The 19,106-nt window shown below is 42.0% G+C and overlaps 1 long non-coding RNA gene across 1 annotated transcript; it reads right to left on the reverse strand.

The window, feature by feature from the left end:
• Positions 1–489: 489 nt before the first annotated feature.
• Positions 490–3,573, reverse strand: LOC149167929 (uncharacterized). Its single transcript, XR_016260979.1, has 2 exons — positions 3,289–3,573; positions 490–936 (listed from the first exon to the last, which is right to left on the reverse strand). It is a non-coding gene; the product is annotated as an uncharacterized LOC149167929 (long non-coding RNA).
• Between the last annotated feature and the right edge of the window lie 15,533 nt (positions 3,574–19,106).

Here is a 19,106-nt window from a genome sequence, read left to right on the forward strand (position 1 = left end):
AATCAAGAACAAATAGTAGATAGTAACATGTCCATTAAGAACAGGTAATAGCTCCATGCGCTCAAAATTACCCAGTCCTTTGAACTCCAAGCTCAAAACTATCCAGTGGTCTGAAGTTCAACAGGACATGCATCATGCGACCATAATCTCTTCCGACATACCAGTTACTAAATATAGGATAAAAGTATCTTGCTTCCCAGTGAAGGCCCACAGACGTCTATGGTCTCTTGTTTCTCTAAAAACATTCCGGTGGTGGCTTTCAAAACCGAGATGGTCCAAAAAGAAGAAGGGTATTCGAAGAAATCTAACGTTTCTGTGAGGAAGATGGCCTTTTCCAAATAGTGGACCATTACGTGCAATAAGAAGTTTATGAAAATCATGAGAATCTTCTGGAAAAGCCAGCATGATGCAACTATTCCGACGTCACAAATCAGCGAGTTTGGCTTTCACCAAGCTTCAATATTGGAGAGATTATCTAATGCACGCATGTGGTCCTTTGGATGAAGTTATATGCTCTTGGCCTGAAAAGGCTACAGGTTACATGGAAATTACAAGAAAATACGCTACAACAGTGAGAGCTCTAAGACTGTTGCCTGCCATTTCTTAAGCTCTACATTTCACTTTTGATTACCTGAATACATTTTTTGAAAAAGATAATGTCCGTTGCCAAAACTCATTAAAACTTGTAAGAAATAAGCTCTCCCTAACTCAGATCCAATGGTATTTGAAACCCATTCTTGAGAATAAGCAACCTAGTAAATGCAAATTTTGATATCAACAAGTAGTACAACAAATCCAAACTTCGAAATAACTGGTCACAAACTTGTCAAACCCCCCTCATTGCGATTGCTTGGTCTGTTGTCTCCGGATCGGTAACTCAGCTCTCCCTAACTCATATCCAATGGTATTTGAGACCCATTCTTGAGAATAAACAACCTAGTAAATGCAAATTTTGATATCAAAAAATAGTACAACAAATCCAAACTCCGAAATAACTGGTCAAAAACTTGCAAACCCTCAGTGCGATTGCTTGCTGAGATTTATAAATCTATCAGTGCTCTGTGACGAAGGGTTTGAAGTTCAGTTTTTTAGCAGAAAACAACCCATTGGATTTGTTGCTATTAGCTGTGCTATTCAACATGGTTTAACCTTTGAATTTGTTGATATTATCTGTGCTATTCAACATGGCCTAAGCTTGGAGTCTTCTGAAAAAAAAAACCCACCAATTGAAATTAAATCAAGTACTAAGCAAATAGGGTATAAATTTTACAGATATCATTTTGGGCAGGGCAGGAAATTAAATCGAGTACTAAGCAAATAGGATGTAAATTTGACATATATCATTTTGGGCAGGGAGGGATAGAACAGAGATAAATAGCACTCACACAGGAAAAATAAAAATATCATTGAAGTTTTATTTCTTTAAAATAAATTTAAAATAGGCTATATTAATATAAGTTTTAAATAGGCCATATTAAATAAGTTTTAAATAGGCTACATTGAGAAAATTTAAAATAAGTTTTAAATAAGCTATGTTGAGAAAATTTAAAATAAGCTATATCAGAGAAAAACACACTATGCTGAGCTATCCACTGCAAAACACCTCATAACTTTTGCACATGAAAAAGGATGTACAAAACTACAATTGTTTGGAGATTCACAGATTGTCTGCAATTGGCTTACCAGGAAATCATCACGCACTGTTTTCTCTTTGAGACACATTCTGGAAGAGGCACTCAGACTAATAGATGCTTTTGAAACATTTGAATGTCGGCATATCTACAGGGAGCGCAACTCTCGGGCGGACTACCTATCCAAGCAAGCAGCGCAGAGGCAAGAAGCGGACTGGCTGATACAAGAAGACCTAGATGGAACCTACTTTCAGCACTACCACAGGCCCTTTGATGATCAACAGGCCCAAAGGGACACTTAGAACTGAAAGGGTCCCAAAATGCACAAAGTGCTGGTCTTTTTTTTTTGCTTTTTCATTTACATGCTATTTAGTCAGAACTGTTATTATGGACAGCATCGTTTTTTAGTAAATGATATAATCACCTATCTATATTTTTTTGTATCTCCTATCTGGGGGACAGTACTCCAGCTGCACAAAACATCAACACAGTATATATGTTTTTACTATATTTGGACTGATACCTCTCTGAAACTCCCTGCATGGACCAACAGTTCGGAGAGAGGATGGTATTTTTGATATGATCGTACATCTGTGTTCTTTACAGTTTATCTTTTTTTGAAACTGGACAGTCTCCTTCAGAGCTTATTGGTGAGACACACTGTCTCAGTATGCATATGCACAGCATCTACAGAATGTAATTTCTCTTGACTAATAGAAATTACAACTTTTTCCACGGAAAAAAAACATCTCAGGCTCTCTCCTACTGGCCTATGCTGGTGAGGACCTACTGGGCTATGCTAATGAGGACCAGAAGCCCAATCCTCACCAGAAAAGTCCAACAAGTTCCAATCATAGATGACAGGACCTTATTCAAAAACAAAGATTTTCAGTCTTTTTTAATAGATTTTTCAAAGTTGCAAACGGGTCGCACAAATCAGGGTCGGAACAAAGTCGAAACGAGTCATAAAGTTCAGGAATCACTAAAGCCTAATTCCATTAGGCCACGCCGAGCATTTATGTCTAATCGTGGAAGGCATTATTGTATGACATCTAAAACAAGCATTGAGATATTCACCATATTTCAATAGGAAGGCGCCCTTAGAAGACTGAGGCAAAGGAACCACCTAGGAACTCTAATCAAAGTAACAGCATTCTTAGAAAACCGAAAGGCCGCACCTGATGCTGTTATAAGGACTATCATGATTTTCAAAGCTCCTCGTAATTTTCAAAGCTCCGCATTTATGATACTATTTCGGCTCTGTTAGACCAAATCCATGCAAATCCCTCAAAGCTCAGGAAAAATCATTTTCGTAAGAAGGGGAACATGTAACCCTATCTTCAAACCCTAATACAGCCTTATCGTATGGAATGTTCTCCAAGGTATTCTAAATATTAAAAATTTCAAATACACAAACCATAAATATGAATCCTCTTATCGACACACAATTATGGCCACAAACACCAGTCGATATAATGCGCAGTTGCATCTCAAAGGATACAGTATTACCGCAAATGCAAGCAAGTGAAAATCAATTAAATGCCTGTTTTGTTACAATGTCAGTAATAGAGGAAGAAAAAAAAGAAAAATCTATTGCAAGTAAATATTTATTTCAGAAACAGACGAATGTACCAAGAGAAGCCCTTGATTCGCTTACCATGTAAGGGAAATCAGAAAAACTGGGCTTTTCTTGACAAAAACAGATTGCTATAGCCCTGAAATCCATACCCTGTCTGCTAAGAAGCAGATGGGCTCAGAGCAGGGCACAGTAGAACTCTTTTATTTCTTCCGCTACCCTTCTCAAGTCCCTCCTCCTGTTCACAGACGAAAGCCTCCCACTCTCCCGCCGTGCCACCAACACTGATTTATAAAATGGGGATTACGACTTCATCTTCCAATTTAGAAGATTAGGGTTATGACTTAGATCTTTTAATTTAGAGCATTAGGGTTACGTCTTCATCTTCCCAAAAAATAGTTGAGCGTCACCGGCTTGTCACTGAAAATTACATTGTAGGTTAAAAAATAATTAGGTGTTTTTAATTTCGAAATAGGATGTGGAAATTTTTATTTTTAGAAAAACCAGGTTAGATTTATTTTATTTTTAAAGGTCAAAATTTCTTTTCACTCTAAAATAAGTTTGCACATGAAGAGATTTGATCTTTCTAATTGTTTAATAAATATGGAGTTAAAAAAGATATTGGTTGATTTAATTATTAATTATTATGTTGTAAGGTGTTTCCCTCTAAAAAGAATTCTCCTAGCATCCCACTAGCCCTTCATCAGACAGTAAACTTTGTGGAATTTTTTTCAGTGTTCTTTAGTCAGCCTTGGATGTTAGGAGAGATGGGTCTAATCCTCACACCCATTAGCCCCTGGATCTTCTCTGTTAAGGCATTCCATACATTGTATCTTTTATGTTCCTGCATTGTACCTTTTATATTCATGCATTGCATTTTTTATAGGAGATCGTTTGGTAGTCCGCACCTCCCACTGGCCCTTCATCATAACAGCAAACTTTGTGGAATTTTTTTCAGTGTTCTTCAGTCAGCATCGGATGTTAGGAGAGATGGGTGCAATCCTCTGACCCATTAGTCCCTGGATCTTCTCCGTCAGGGCATTCCATACATTGTATCTTTTATGTTCATGCATTGTACCTTTTATATTCATGCATTGTATTTTTTATAGGAGACCGTTTGGTAGTCCGCACCTCCCACTGGCCCTTCATCAGACCAGCAAACTTTGTGGAATTTTTTTCAGTGTTCTTCAGTCAGCCTCGGATGTTAGGAGAGATGGGTCTAATCCTCAGACCCATTAGCCCCTGGATCTTCTCCGTCGGGGCATTCCATGCATTGTATCTTTTATGTTCCTGCATTGTCCCTTTTAGATTCATGCATTGTATTTTTTATAGGAGACTATTTTGTAGTCTGTATCTCCCACTGGCCCTTCATCAAAGCAGCAAACTTTGTGGAATTTTTTTCAGTGTTCTTCAGTCAGCCTTAGATGTTAGGAGAGATGGGTCTAATCCTCAGACTCATTAATCCCTGGAACTTCTCCGTCAGGGCATTCCATACATTGTATCTTTTATGTCCCTGCATCTTACCTTTTATATTCATGCATTGTATTTTTTTATAGGACATTGTTTGGTTCTCCTGCATTTTATGGACATCATTGTACTCAACAATCCCTTTGACCTACTTTGTGGTCATTAGTTGGACATAAATATAATTATCTTAGCTTATCTTATATCCTAGTTGCCTTCCTGTCATAATTTGTGCCATTCGATCTTTTGTTAGATGATTGGGTTATGATTATCTGATTTGAATTGAATGATGGTTGCTACTCAATCCCAAGATTTGAAATTCATTGTCCATTCATTTCCCAACCACACAAACGACTTGGCAGATGCATACCATGGTTTGTGTGCGTCTTGTAACACCGAACTCATTTCCAAGCCAATTACAAAAGAAGCTTTTGTTTGGAATGAAGAGTGTGCAAGGTCTCCTGGTGGGTGGAAAACACACCGTTGCTAGATTTTGCACGCGATGAATCTCGTCTCCCACCACACTTGTTGGTAAATCTCCTCCTTTTCTTTCCCTTGCTCGATTTTAAAGATTGGACAATGGCCACAACATTTTCTCCAATCGGAAAGACTTCGAAAAGATCAAAAGATCGAATCTTGTATTAGTTTCAAGACTGCAAATGGTTTACAGAGCAACAACATAAGGTCAGAGTTTTCTCATTTAGATCCATAATACTTCTTTGTCGAGTAGTTCTTTGCAATTAACTACCCCCTGTGGTGGAAGTTTAGCAGCCTCCATGCCTGCGAGACCATTGACGCTGGAGCTCATCTACAGTTGTGTGGGCAAGAAGTTCATGGCCTGCATGCTCTTCTTCGCAATTGTCATGGTTGTTGTGTTTGTTCTCTATGTTGTACATGACACTTGCCATGTACCAATCTGTCTGACTGCTCAGATGATTTCATGGTCGATTCCGCCCATCCCAGATTGTCACGACGCTGGAGATGACGATTGTCTCTCAACCGCTCTTGGCGAGGTGTGGCACCACCGAACACTTTCTTTTCACCAATACTTATGTTCGTGGACTACGCCTAACCACTTATCCTACTTAGTTTGTGTTTCGCAACCAAGTATTATTATGTTTTCCTTTATACCAATGAACACCCATACACATTCATTATCAACAGCAATTATAAACGAGAACACAATTGCACAGTATACAGGGAGGGGCAACTCCCTGAACAATGAGTCTTCCCGAATAATATATTATACAACTTTACAAAGTTACAATGCTTTACAAGTATACTTGGAAACTCCAAGTTTCATACTTAGCCAATTTTACAACCTTGTCACACCACCGTGTGACAACCAAGATTTCTTTGCCCAAGGCGGGCGGGCGCGCCCTCACACAAGCTGCCTTCTGCACTTCACAACCGAACCTTGTCTTCGTGCACGACGGCGGGTGACTCCACCAAGCCACCAAGACACCCCCTTCGCACAATCGTTCACCAACTTCGCACCGTGCACCTTTGCACGACGGGCGGGCGCTCACTCGAGCTACCCGAGACACCCGTGTCAAGTCTTCGCACAAACCGGGCGCCCACGCCTTCACCCGTGCACGCCTTGCACAACTGGGCGCCCTTGCCTTCGTTCAACCGACGGGCGCTCCTCGCCCTCGCCTTCGTTCAGACTTCGTGCACCCTTAAGCGGCCTACCCAAGACTTGGGCGCGTGCGACCTGTGCCTATCTCCTTGCTGCGGGCCCTTTTCTGTGCACTACCTCATAGAAGACTTGCTTGAATGCTTGAGCGATGCCTTTCGAATGAGCTCCATCGCATATGTTTATACCGTGCGTTGGGCGAGGTCTTAGCTACCCAAACGACCTACCCACGCCCTCACGCATTGTTCAAACCTTTGTCCAAGTGTTGGTCGGCCAACACTTCATCGCATTTCCTTCACAATGTATGAGGTCGGCTTGTTAAGTTTGTAAGTTGGTCGTGGGTTGAGCGCTCATGCTCCCCACGTTATAAACATGACTCGCTCTCCTCCTTCGTGCATGCATTATCACATGACTCCTCTGCATCGTAAGTCTGAGCTCGCACTTTCCTTCGTTTTAAGCTATTCGTTCACTAACAGTCGTCGCATTTCATCCGGTGGGCATGCCAAGGATCACAGGTCCTTACATCATCCTCCACTTGAAGTCGTTGTCGTCCTCGAAAACATACCATCCTAGTAGACATCCACCAAGATCATCATCAACAACCGTCTCATCCTTGGTCCATGATATCGACTCCTCCACATACTGCAAACATCCATGCAACATATGTATAACTCCCATCCCCATCATGTGTCATCCTCATCCTGTGAACTATCCTCCTTGTCTGCCTGATGCCAACATATCTCTGGTACACTGCTAGCCCCCATGACTTGAACTAGTAAGGTGATCAGTCCAACTGTCACGCTCAAATCATAAGAATGTCCATCCTTATGCCTTCACCAGTCTATCTTGGATTCTGCCACATCCTGAACTCACCAAGAATCTCTCCCATGCTTAGGTCCATGGAAACTTCATCCCATCTACAACATGTCATGATGCTTGATGCCAAGCCATCCCTGCACCATCTGCCATACTTGCTTAACCTGTTTTAAGGACTCACTGCCATGAGCAGCTAACAATAAACCCCATCTTCTATGTCATCTAAGAAGATGTGGAGGGAGTAGAGCATGAAGGCTCACCCTCACTAATCATCTCAATCCATCTGTCAGGATTTTCTATCTCCATCCTCTGTAGATAAGTGACCCGATCCTCCTCCCGGACATTCGACCTCACATATGCCTCCTCATCATCATCACCATCCTCAACCACTTCTAGCCTTCTTAATAAATCCAAGATACTATCAGAAAGTGTCCTGATGACCAATGACTGCTCGGTAAGCTTTGTCTCAACAGTAGACAACCACTTACTCATGTCTTCCATGTGCTTCTCATCCTCCATTTGCATCACTGCCAGTTTACAATCAGGCTTTGTCACACCAATGGGTACATCTTCCCTTCCATCGTAAATGTACAGCTTCTTCAAATGTGGAACAATCATAGCATCAAATTATTTCAAGAATTCCATCCCCAGTACAGCTTCATAGTCATCTATCCACACTATAGTGAAGTCGACTTTCCCTGTCCATTCACCTAGTGTTGTGTCCACCTTTTCGGCTACACCAAGAACACAATCAGGAGGATGATTCACTGTCTTCATTTGTGCCTTCACCAGTACAAATTTCAGCCCAATCCTTCTCGCAGTATCTTCACTCATGAAGTTGTGAGTAGCCCCACTATCCACCATAGTGAGTATATCAGCACCCCAATCTTCATCCGAACATACTCCAAACTGTTCCTCTTAGGATCTCTCCGAGAGACCACCTTTGTAGCAGCACCACCACCAAGTATCTGCATCATCCCTACAGAAGCTTCTTCATTCTTCGTATTAGATTGTGCAATAGCAGCCACTTTCGGTCTAGAAGGACAATTCTTCACCGTATGTGGTTTAGCACATATCCAACACTTCAAGGCTTTCTTCATCTTCGACTTATCATCTGATTTCGAAGCATCATCCTTCTTCTTCTCTTTTGGCTTATCGGACTTCTTCTTCCTATCATCAGAAGTCTCATCATAATGCTCCACCAACCTGTCCACAGCAACAAAAGCTTCCTCAAGTGTTTTAATCTTCTGCCTCTTCATTTCATTGCGTACCCAAGGCTTCAATCCAATAATGAAGTTGAACACCTTGTCCCTCTTCGCCATGTCAGGAAGTTCCAGAGCCACTCTTGCAAACTCTCGTTGATATGTCTGTAGGTTCCCTGCCTGCTTTATGAACTTAATCTTCATCCTTGCTTCCCACGTTTCATCTTGAGGACTGAAATGAGCCTGCAAAGCTTTCTTCATATCATCCCAAGAAGTAATGTCATCAGCACTGCCATTGGCAATTTGATCCATCCTCCTTCGCCACCACATCTTAGCATCCTTTGTCAAGAACTGAGCAGGTACCTTCACCTTCGTCTCATCATCAGATAGAACCAAGTGTTCCAAGTATTGCTCCATGTCCCATAGAAAGTTGCCAAGAGTCTTCGCATTCCTTGTACCATCATAAGATTTTGGTTCCTTGACTTTCACATGAGGCACTCCTCCACCTGAGTTATGCCTCACGGCCTTCTTCAACACTGCGATCTCATCTCTGGCTTCGTCAAGAGATTTCTGCAAGTCCACGATCTCTGCCAAGCCTCGATCTCTTGCATCTTCAACCTCCTTGACCCTTACTTCAAGTTGTGTACACATAAGATCAGTGTACTCGTGTTGAGTCTGGAGTTCCTCGAGCTCTTCCCTCATCTTCGAATTGGCCTTTTGATCTCTCTCGACCAAGTCCATCTTCTTAGTCCAGTAAGCCTCTAAGTCCTCCACCTTTTCGAACACTTTTTCAATGAATGCCATAGTAGCATCCTTTGCATCGTGACTAGACCCAACCTGAGATTCCCCTGCCATTGCTAATAGTTTCCTTCTTCTTTCTGATCTAGTTTCCACCATCCAACAGCTTCACCAAGTTGCCTGCAACCATGAACCAACGCTTGTCCCACTTGTATGTGAAACAACTTCCTTCACCTACAAGTACCTGCTTCACTGTCACCAATTTCCAAACTTCAACCGTGAGCTTCTAGACCACCTGTCAATGTGTATCTGCTTCAATGCTTCAACACCTGAACCTGTTCACCAGCTCCTCGGCCACTTCGTCACGAGCAACCTTGCTCTGATACCAACTGTCACGACGCCGGAGATGACGGTTGTCTCTCAATCGCTCTTGGCGAGGTGCGGCACCACCGAACACTTTTTTTTCACCAATACTTATGTTCGTGGACTACGCCTAACCACTTATCCTACTTAGTTTGTGTTTCGCAACCAAGTATTATTATGTTTTCCTTTATACCAATGAACACCCATACACATTCATTATCAATAGCAATTATAAATGAGAACACCATTGCACAGTATAAAGGGAGGGTCAACTCCCTGAATAATGAGTCTGCCCGAATAATATATTATACAACTTTACAAAGTTACAATGCTTTACAAGTATACTTGGAAACTCCAAGATTCATACTTAGCCAATTTTACAACCTTCTCACACCACCGTGTGACAACCAAGATTTCCTTGCCCAAGGCGGGCGGGCGCGCCCTCACACGAGCTGCCTTCCGCACTTCACAACCGAACCTTGTCTTCATGCACGATGGTGGGTGACTCCACCAAGCCACAAAGACACCCCCTTCGCACAATCGTTCACCAACTTCGCACCGTGCACCCTTGCACGACGGGCGGGCGCTCACTCGAGCTACCCGAGACACCCATGTCAAGTCTTCGCGCAAACCGGGCACCCACGCCTTCACCTGTGCACGCCTTGCACAACCGGGCATCCTTGCCTTCATTCAACCGACGGGTGCTCCTCGCCCTCGCCTTCGTTTAGACTTCGTGCACCCTTAAGCGGATTGCCCAAGACTTAGGCGCATGCGACCTGCGCCTATCTCCTTGCTGCGGCCCTTTTCTGCACACTACTTGCTTGAATGCTTGAGCGATGCCTTTCGAATGAGCTCCATTGCATATGTTTATACCGTGTGTTGGGCAAGGTCTTGGCTACCCAGCCGACCTGCCCACGCCCTCACGCATTGTTCAAACCTTTGTCCAAGTGTTGTTCGGCCAACACTTCATCGCATTTCCTTCACAATGTATGAGGTCGGCTTGTTAAGTTTGTAAGTTGGTCGTGGGTTGAGCGCTCATGCTCCCCACACTATAAACATGACTCGCTCTCCTCCTTCGTGCGTGCATTATCACATGACTCCTCTGCATCGTAAGCCTGAGCTCGCACTTTCCTTCATTTTAAGCTATTCGTTCACTAACAGCCATCGTACTTCATTCGGTGAGCATGCCAAGGACCGCAGGTCCTTACACAGATGGCCTTTAATCTGCACAATCTCGTGGCCTTTAATTTTTTGATTTCCTTCCTTTGTGATGTGAAACTGTTTCTAAAATTATGCACACCACACCGCTGTTATATTTTGCACGCGATGAATCTCGTCTCCCACCACACTTGCTAGTAAATCTCCTCCTTTTATTTCCCTTGCTCGAATTTAAAGATTGGACAATGGCCACAACATTTTCTCCAATCTGAAAGACTTCGAAAAGATCAAAAGATTGAATCTTGTATTAGTTTCAGGATTGCAAATGGTTTACAAAGCAACAACATAAGGTCAAAGTTTGCTCATTTAGATCCATAATAGTTCTTTATCGAGTAGTTCTTTGTAGTTAACTGCCCCCTGTGGTGGAAGTTTAATAGCCTCCATGGTTGTGAGACTATTGAAGCTGGAGCTCATCTACAACTGTGTGGGCAAGAAGTTCATGGTCCGCATGCTCTTATTCACAATTACCCTGGTTGTTGTGTTTGTTCTCTATGTTGTACACGACACCGCGCCATGTACCAATTTTTCTGACTGCTCAGATGATATCATGGTCAATTTTCATGTCCCAGATGGTCTTTAATCCGCACAATCTCATGGCCTTTAATTTTCTGATTTCCTTCCTCCGTGATGTGAAACTGTTTCTTAAATTATGCACAACACACCGCTGCTAGATTTTGCACGCAATGAATCTCGTCTCCCACCACACTTGCTGGAAAATCTTCTCCTTTTATTTCCCTTGATTGATTTTAAAGATTGGACAATGCCCACAACATTTTCTCCAATCGGAAAGACTTCGAAAAGATCAGAAGATTGAATCGTGTATTAGTTTCAAGAATGCAAATGGTTTACAAAGAAACAACATAAGGTCATTGTTTGCTCATTTAGATCCATAATACTTCTTTGTCGAGTAGTTCTTTGTAGTTACCTGCCCCCTATGGTGGAAGTTTAGCAACCTCCATGGTTGCGAGATTCTTGAAGTTGGAGCTTATCTACAACTGCGTGGGCAAGAAGTTCATGGTCTGCATGCTCTTCTTCGCAATTGCCCTAGGTTAATGTGTTTGTTCTCTATGTTGTACACGACACCGCGCCATGTATCAATCTGTCTTACTATAGAATTTCCTGCAAATTCTCTACAAATCTACCTCTGAGATCTATGTAGAAAATCTGACTGTAGACTAACTTGATAATGCAATATACCAAAGCAAAATACTATAATCTACTTCTACTATCAATTTGCTTTGCAGAATCTTAAAGATCTAGTTGAATCAAAGCTGAACACATATAACCATAAGAAGAAAAATCAATGCACATGAAACACAGAAAATACTCAGGGGAAAGCCTCAACTAAAAACCCCACTATCTGTATTATCATACAAGGTGGAAATATATTAGAATTACATAAAGCCTTAGCTCTCATAGCTAGCCAGCTCTTAGTACAATACTCCTGGATGCTCACAGGTAATCAAAGCTTCTCACAAGCCTTCTCCTCTGCCCTCCAAGCTCCTATTTCCTTGCGCAGTTACCTCTGGGATGATCTCCTTCACCCAGTGTAACACTGCTCTCACACACTGCTCTAACACACTGTCAGAACTGCGCAATCCTCAAGGAACCTTATTCATTCTTCATTCATGAATTTCCTTTATAGGAGAAAACATGAAATTGATAGAACAATGTTCTTGACATTTAACTCAACTGGGTCTTTCTCAGAATAGACATGCATGAGTTAATGATGAGAGAATCTTCAGTTATTTGGAGTACACTAGTTGAGTGCATGCATGCATCAACTGATTGATAACTCACAATTAGTTCCTCAAATAGTTTTGAACTAATTTAAGTGGACTTAACTCAGTAAATTGAGCTAATTAATTATAACTCAAATATAACTCAATCTTATCTCCTTAATTAAGGGATAACCTCCTTAATTTAAGGGATAATTGTTGCATGACTTCAGAAAGACTTCTAACTTGAATTTCTCCAACTAATTAATCCATAATGAATTAATTAATTATTTCCAAGTAGCCGATGAGACTAAATACAATTTTAATTCAAGGAAAAATTAAAATTGGAATATTCTAGATTCTATTTTTATCATTTTTTGTTGTTATTTTCAACACTCCCTCTCAACAAGAAAGGAATTCAACTCTATCTCGATCCTAAACATTTGGAATGTTTTGCATGCAACACTTCTCTCTAGTGTTGTTGCTCCAGCAACTCCAGAAACAAAAAAAACCCAACCTGAATCAATATGATGCATCTGCCATCAAAGTCTCTGACTGTTATTGCTTCTGTCAATTGAAAACTTTGCGCTTCGGCTGACTTTGCCTTTCTGCACTGTTGTCAATCGTTCTCTGCGCTCTTCAGTATCTGACTGCTCTAACCTCTATCACTTTGATATCTGACTGCATCAATCCCACTGATTTCTCCTGATACTCTGTACTTTGGGCTCCCGTAGCAAGGTACGATCCATGAGATAAAACCTCTCAATGGACCCTGCCCAATTTCAGCCTTCTTGGGACTATCACTTCACATCACCCCACCTCACACCTGGAGGTATGGTTGCATGTGATCCCTCTGCCCACTTGGCTCAAAATTCCCCCCTACTGGAGGTCTCTGCATGAGTGGATGCCTCCACTCGGTCTCCTCTCAGCATCTCCAATTGTGGCTCCTCCACAATTGTCTGAGACTTCTTTTGGGACTGAAAGGTTGAGAGGTAATTTACTCTCCCTCTCAATCAACAAGTCTCTAACGTTTGCCTTGCTCCTCAAGGCTTTGCATGCATCTTGAACCTCAAGAGCATACAGGTTCTTAACTCGTGAACCGATCTGCTTCACCTGTCTCGTGGTGATTTGTCTAAGGAAAACCTTTCCCTTACTAAAGACAACATCGTAGCCTTTGTCCACCAACATCGCAACTGATACCAAATTCTTCTTCAGTCCAGGCACATACTTCACATTTGTCAAGGTGATAGGAGCTCCATGCTCCCTCTGAAAAGCACCCGTGCCCACTCCTGAAACACTAAACTTTTCGTCGTCACCCATCTCGATGCGCATCTTGAGGTCTTTCTCCTCCGAGGCACTGAATAAAATTTTATCGCCAGCCATGTGGAATGAGGCTCCACTATCAAGATACCAACCACAACCCATCATTGATGACACCATGCATGCGATGAGGGTGAAGTCCATCTCGAACTGAGAGGTTAATGCCTCACCTTCAGATCCTTCCGAGGATCCCTTCTTGGACTTCTTCGATGGGAAATTAGTCGCATAATGACCCATTTCATGACAATTAAAGCATCTCACTTTAGACTTGTCAACCTTCTTCCCTCCATGAGAAGAATTTGATTTGGAATGGGAATCCTTCCCTTTCCCTTTTCTTGCCTTACTCGCTAGGCCAGATTTTCTTCATTATCATCCTTGGATGAAGAACCATCTCGAGTGCTCCTCCTGATCTCCTCCTGCATGAGATCCAACCACAGTCGTTCCCAATCTCGCAATTTCTCCCTTCCATTCACAGAGTCCTGGTAGCTATTCCAGCTCTTTGGAAGGCCGAGGAGAGCGAGGCTCACCATATCATCATCATCAATAGTTATTCCCACACTACCAAGCTCATCTCGGCAGGTTGTGAGCTTGTTCAGATATGTGGAAATAGTATCGCCATTCTCCATCTTGATTCTTCGAAGCTTATCCTTGAGCGCCAATTTCCTCTGGTCGCTACTGTTATGGTAGAGGTCCTTCAATGTCTTCCACATTGAATATGGAGTATCCTTCCCATGGAGACTCGAGACAATATGGTCTCGAACTCCCTCAAGGATGATCTGTCTTGCCCTTGCCACACACTTCTTCCACTCAGCCAACTCTTGTGCATTAGTTGAACCTAGCTTTGGGATTTCTTGATCAATGAAATCCTTCAAGCCATTGTCTTCTAATATAGCCTCCATGTGATCTTTCCATGCTATGTAATTTGAGCTGCCATCCAAGGCATACTCGAGTCTCAAGCCATAGAACACCATTGGCCAACCTTGAAGTATGATAAGAATTCGATTTGCCCCTGCAACCCCGAACTTCAAACTTCGAATTCTCTTCTCTGTATATTGTTCACAGCTTCGATAAACTAGGCTTTGATACCATGTAGAATTTCCTGCAAATTCTCTACAAATCTACCTTTGAGATCCATGTAGAAAATATGATTGTAGATTAACTCGATAATGCAATATACCAAAGCAAAATACTATAATCTACTTCTACTATAAATTTGCTTTGCAGAAGCTTAAATATCTAGTTGAATCAGAGTTGAACACATATAACCATAAGAAGAAGAATCAATGCACATGAAACATAGAAAATACTCAGGGGAAAGCCTCAACTAAAAACCCCACTATCTGTATTATCATACAAGGTGGAAATATATCAGCATTACACAAAGCCTTAGCTCTCACAGCTAGCCAGCTCTTAGTACAATCCTCCTGGATGCTCACAGGCAATCAAAGCTTCTCACAAGCCTTCTCCTTTACTCTCGAGGCTCCTATTTCCTTGCGCAGTTACCTCTGGGATGATCTCCTTCACCTAGTGTAACATTGCTCTCACACACTGCTATAACACACTGTCAGAACTGCGCAATCCTCAAGGAACCTTATTCCTTCTGCATGCATGAGTTTCCTTTATAGGATAAAACATGCAATTGATAGTACACTATCCTTGACATTTAATTCAATTGGGTCTTTCTCAAAATAGACATGCATGAGTTAATGATGAGAGAATCTTCAGTTATTTAGAGTACACTAGTTGAGTGCATGCATGCATCAACTGACTGATAGCTCACAATTAGTTCCTCAAACAGTTTGGAACTAAGTTAACTAGACTTAACTTAGTAAACTGAGCTAACTAATTACAACTCAAATATAATTCAATCTTATCTCCTTAATTAAGGGATAATCTCCTTAATTTAAGGGATAATCTCCTTAATTTAAGGGATAACTGTTGCATGACTTCAGAAAGACTTCTAACTTGAATTTTTCCAACTAATTAATCCATAATGAATTAATTAATTATTTCCAAGCAGTTGGTGAGACTAAATACGATTTTAATTCACAATTTTAATTCAAGGACAAATTAAAATTGGAATATTTTTTATTCTATTTTTATCGTTTCTTGTTGCTATTTTCAACACTTACTGCTAAGATGATTTCATGGTCGATTTCGCCCGTCCTAGATGGTCTTTAATCCGCATAATCTCATGGCCTTTAATTTTTCGGTTTCCTTCCTCCGTGATGTGAAATTGTTTCTAAAATTATGCACTTGTCAATAATTTCACATTTCACTGCGTATTAATTATTGTTATGGTGGTTCCTATTGAACTCTCTTGAAATCCAGTTGTCCACTCTGACCGAGAAGTATTGTACTTGCTCCACACGTAGGAAATCCAACAAATGAGAGTTTGGGATCAGAGGGTTCTGATGGGAGGAGTTACCATGGTAACTACCTCTCTCTCCCTCGTCGGCCCACCTTCGACCATTTGCACCTGTGCCTACAAGAACCCATTCTACAACTTGATTATTTTACCACAAGGGTTGCGACCCTATTCAATTCCTAGAAGGATATCTTAGATGGACATAGCCATAGATACTTAACATTAATTTTCAACTTGTAAACGAGAATAAGATTCTTAGCAACTTAATAATAAATGTTACTAAATAAAAACTATCTTTTTTTTTCACCTCCCCGAGCTCTGCAACCTGCTGTGTGCACTCACGGGCTGGTTGGCCGCGTTAGGGTTGCGCCCCCTCTACCATGGATGAGCTGGGCTCATCCCAGGCTCCCCCCATCTTCCTACTGTCCTCCCCTTCTGTTGAAGATGCTGCGTTCAAGACCCTTCTGGCTTCGATGCCAGCCAAGAAAAAATCGAATGCTTCGAATTTTGTAAAAAAACTGCAAAATATACCAGAGGTCTCCCTTCCTGCGAAGGGGCCGATCAAGGTAACTTTGTCACTGGCAGAGAGGGCCCTGGTAGGACAGTTCACTGGCCTTTGGCCTTCTCCCAAAGCCACAGAAACCTGGATCTGTAGGAACTGGAGACCGTTAATCAAGCAAAGTGTCACCTCGTATTTTCTAGGGCGAGGCTATTTTCTGTTCGAATTTACTTCAAAAGAAGATAAGGATCTAAACTTCAGGAATGGGCCCTATTTTATGGGCCCTCAAGGTCTCTATTTGAACAGATGGACTCCCAACTTTGATCCAGTTGAAGATGTTCCGTCGGCAGTTCCAATGTGGGTAAGACTTCCAAATCTTCTTGTACATTGCTGGAACTGGGATTCCCTCCAACATATAGGCAACGATCTAGGAAAATTCATAGATCGCGCAAGTACTAAGGATCAATATGACTGTGCTAGGATTTGTGTCGAAGTGGATCTAGAAGTGGGGATGCCGGAGGCTATAAAGATAAATGTAGGGAGTTGGACTCATGTGCAAGAACTTGACTACGAGCAGCTTCCTTTCAAGTTCCGCAAGTGTCAGGAATATGGACACTTTGCCAAGAACTGTACCAAAAATGAAGAAGCGGTGCAAGGTAAGGAAGAAGGATGGAAGCAGGTCAAAAGATCTAGGGCTAACCCCAAACCCTCAAACCCTACTGGAGCTACAAAGGGAAAAGGGCAGCAGCCTTCTTCTAGTTGCCAAGGCCAGCATCCAAAGGCACAAGAGAATGCGTTCACCCCACTTTCCTCAGCCTCAATTGAAGTGCAAGAAACAAAACAGCAGCAGAAGGAGGAAAATGAGAAAGAGATCCTTGAAAACTCCAGGCAAGGCGAGAGTGCAGCAGTAAGCCCTAAGGGAAAGGCTACATAGATGGAAGAGGAAGAATAAGGTTCAGAAGAATCTAAGGAGGAAGGAGAAATAGGTGACTCCCAAACATTGTCCCGTAGATCGACAAAAGGAAGGAAGTCTGACCGGGAAAAAAGAGAGCGAGAAACATATAAAGACAAGCTCTAAGGCAGTCAACCAACGTTGGAGAAGCTTCTAGCAAAAACACCAAAGATTACAAGAAGTCAGGGACAGGGCCCCAAAGGGGTGACCCAATCTTAGAAAGATAAATAATGAATATTGTCTCCTGGAATTGCAGGGGATTGGGGAGCAAGCAAAAAGAAGAAGCTATGCGAAGTTTGATTAGGATAGAAACCCCATATATCCTACTAATCCAGGAGACTAAGTTGGAGGAGAAGATCTTCCTCCAAGTAAGCAGGAACCTTTGGAGAAAAAGTGGAGGGTAGGCTCTCTCAGCCTGAGGAGCATTGGGAGGGTTGGGAGCTCTCTGGAATGAAGCCAAGTTGGAATTGGTCAATGGAAAGCAAAATACTCACTGGTAGTTTATGCAATTCATAAGCCGAGAAACAAGGGAGACCTTTAGCCTTTTTAATGTTTATGTGCAGGTAAATGCAGGGGAAAAGAAGCAGTGTTGGGACTTAATCAAAATCATGGTTGAGGAAGAAACTCTGGGAAATATTATCATCGCAGGGGATCTGAATATAACTTAGGTGGCAGCATAGTAAGGGATCCAGTGAGGGAATGGGTGGAGGACATCAAGCAAGATTGGGATCTGCTTGACATCAAGCCCTTGAAAGGTAAGTATACTTGGTCAAATAAAAGAATGGGTCCTGGCCATATTGTTACACGATTAGATAGATTCCTTGGTCAAAGTTCCTATCTTCTCCTTGGTTTAGAAACTAGGATGCTCATTCTACCATGCAGCATTTCAGATCATAAACCCATAAGGTTGGAGCTCTCAACACACATAAATTTTAGGTCCATACCTATTCGACTTAGTCCTTTATGGATTAAGCACCCAGACTTTATGGATAAGGTTAAAGAAAGTTGGAATCGGCCCGTCACAGGGTCTCCCTTCTTTGTATGGGAGGAAAAATTAAGAAGAGTAAAGGTTGTTCTAAAGAGTTGGGCTAAAACTCTTCCCAGTCCGGCTAATGAAAGGAAGATGGCCCATGCCTCCCTCGAGAAGCACCAACTACAGATGGAAGAGGAGGACCCCTCGAAGGATTCTATAGCCAAAGAAGGAAACCTGCAGCAAAACTTCCACAAAGCTTGCTTGCAAGAGGAAGAATATTGGAGACAAAAATCTCGTAGTCTATGGTTGAAAGCGGGAGACAGGAATACCTCCTTCTTCCACAAGCAAGCCCAAGCTAGAAGGTCCTTTAACACAATATCTGAAATAAAGGAAGATCTCATTACCCACAAGGATTTCACAAGTATCAAAGGGGTTGCCTTCTCCCATTTTGAGAAACTCTACAGTGAAGTCGAGGTTATGAGTCAGGACACAAGGTTCTTGGATGTTATCCCCTCCAAGATCTCTTTAAGTATGAATCATCAGCTGGAAGCTAAAGTTACCAGAAAAGAAATAAAGGTTGCGCTCTATGAAATGGAGCAGACAAAGCTCGGGTCCGGATGGCTTCACAGCCA

This window comes from Pinus tabuliformis, chromosome 5_1 (assembly GCF_031772625.1).
Source record: "Pinus tabuliformis cultivar Carrire ecotype Pingquan chromosome 5_1, CPIR1, whole genome shotgun sequence".
NCBI lineage: Eukaryota > Viridiplantae > Streptophyta > Pinopsida > Pinales > Pinaceae > Pinus > Pinus tabuliformis.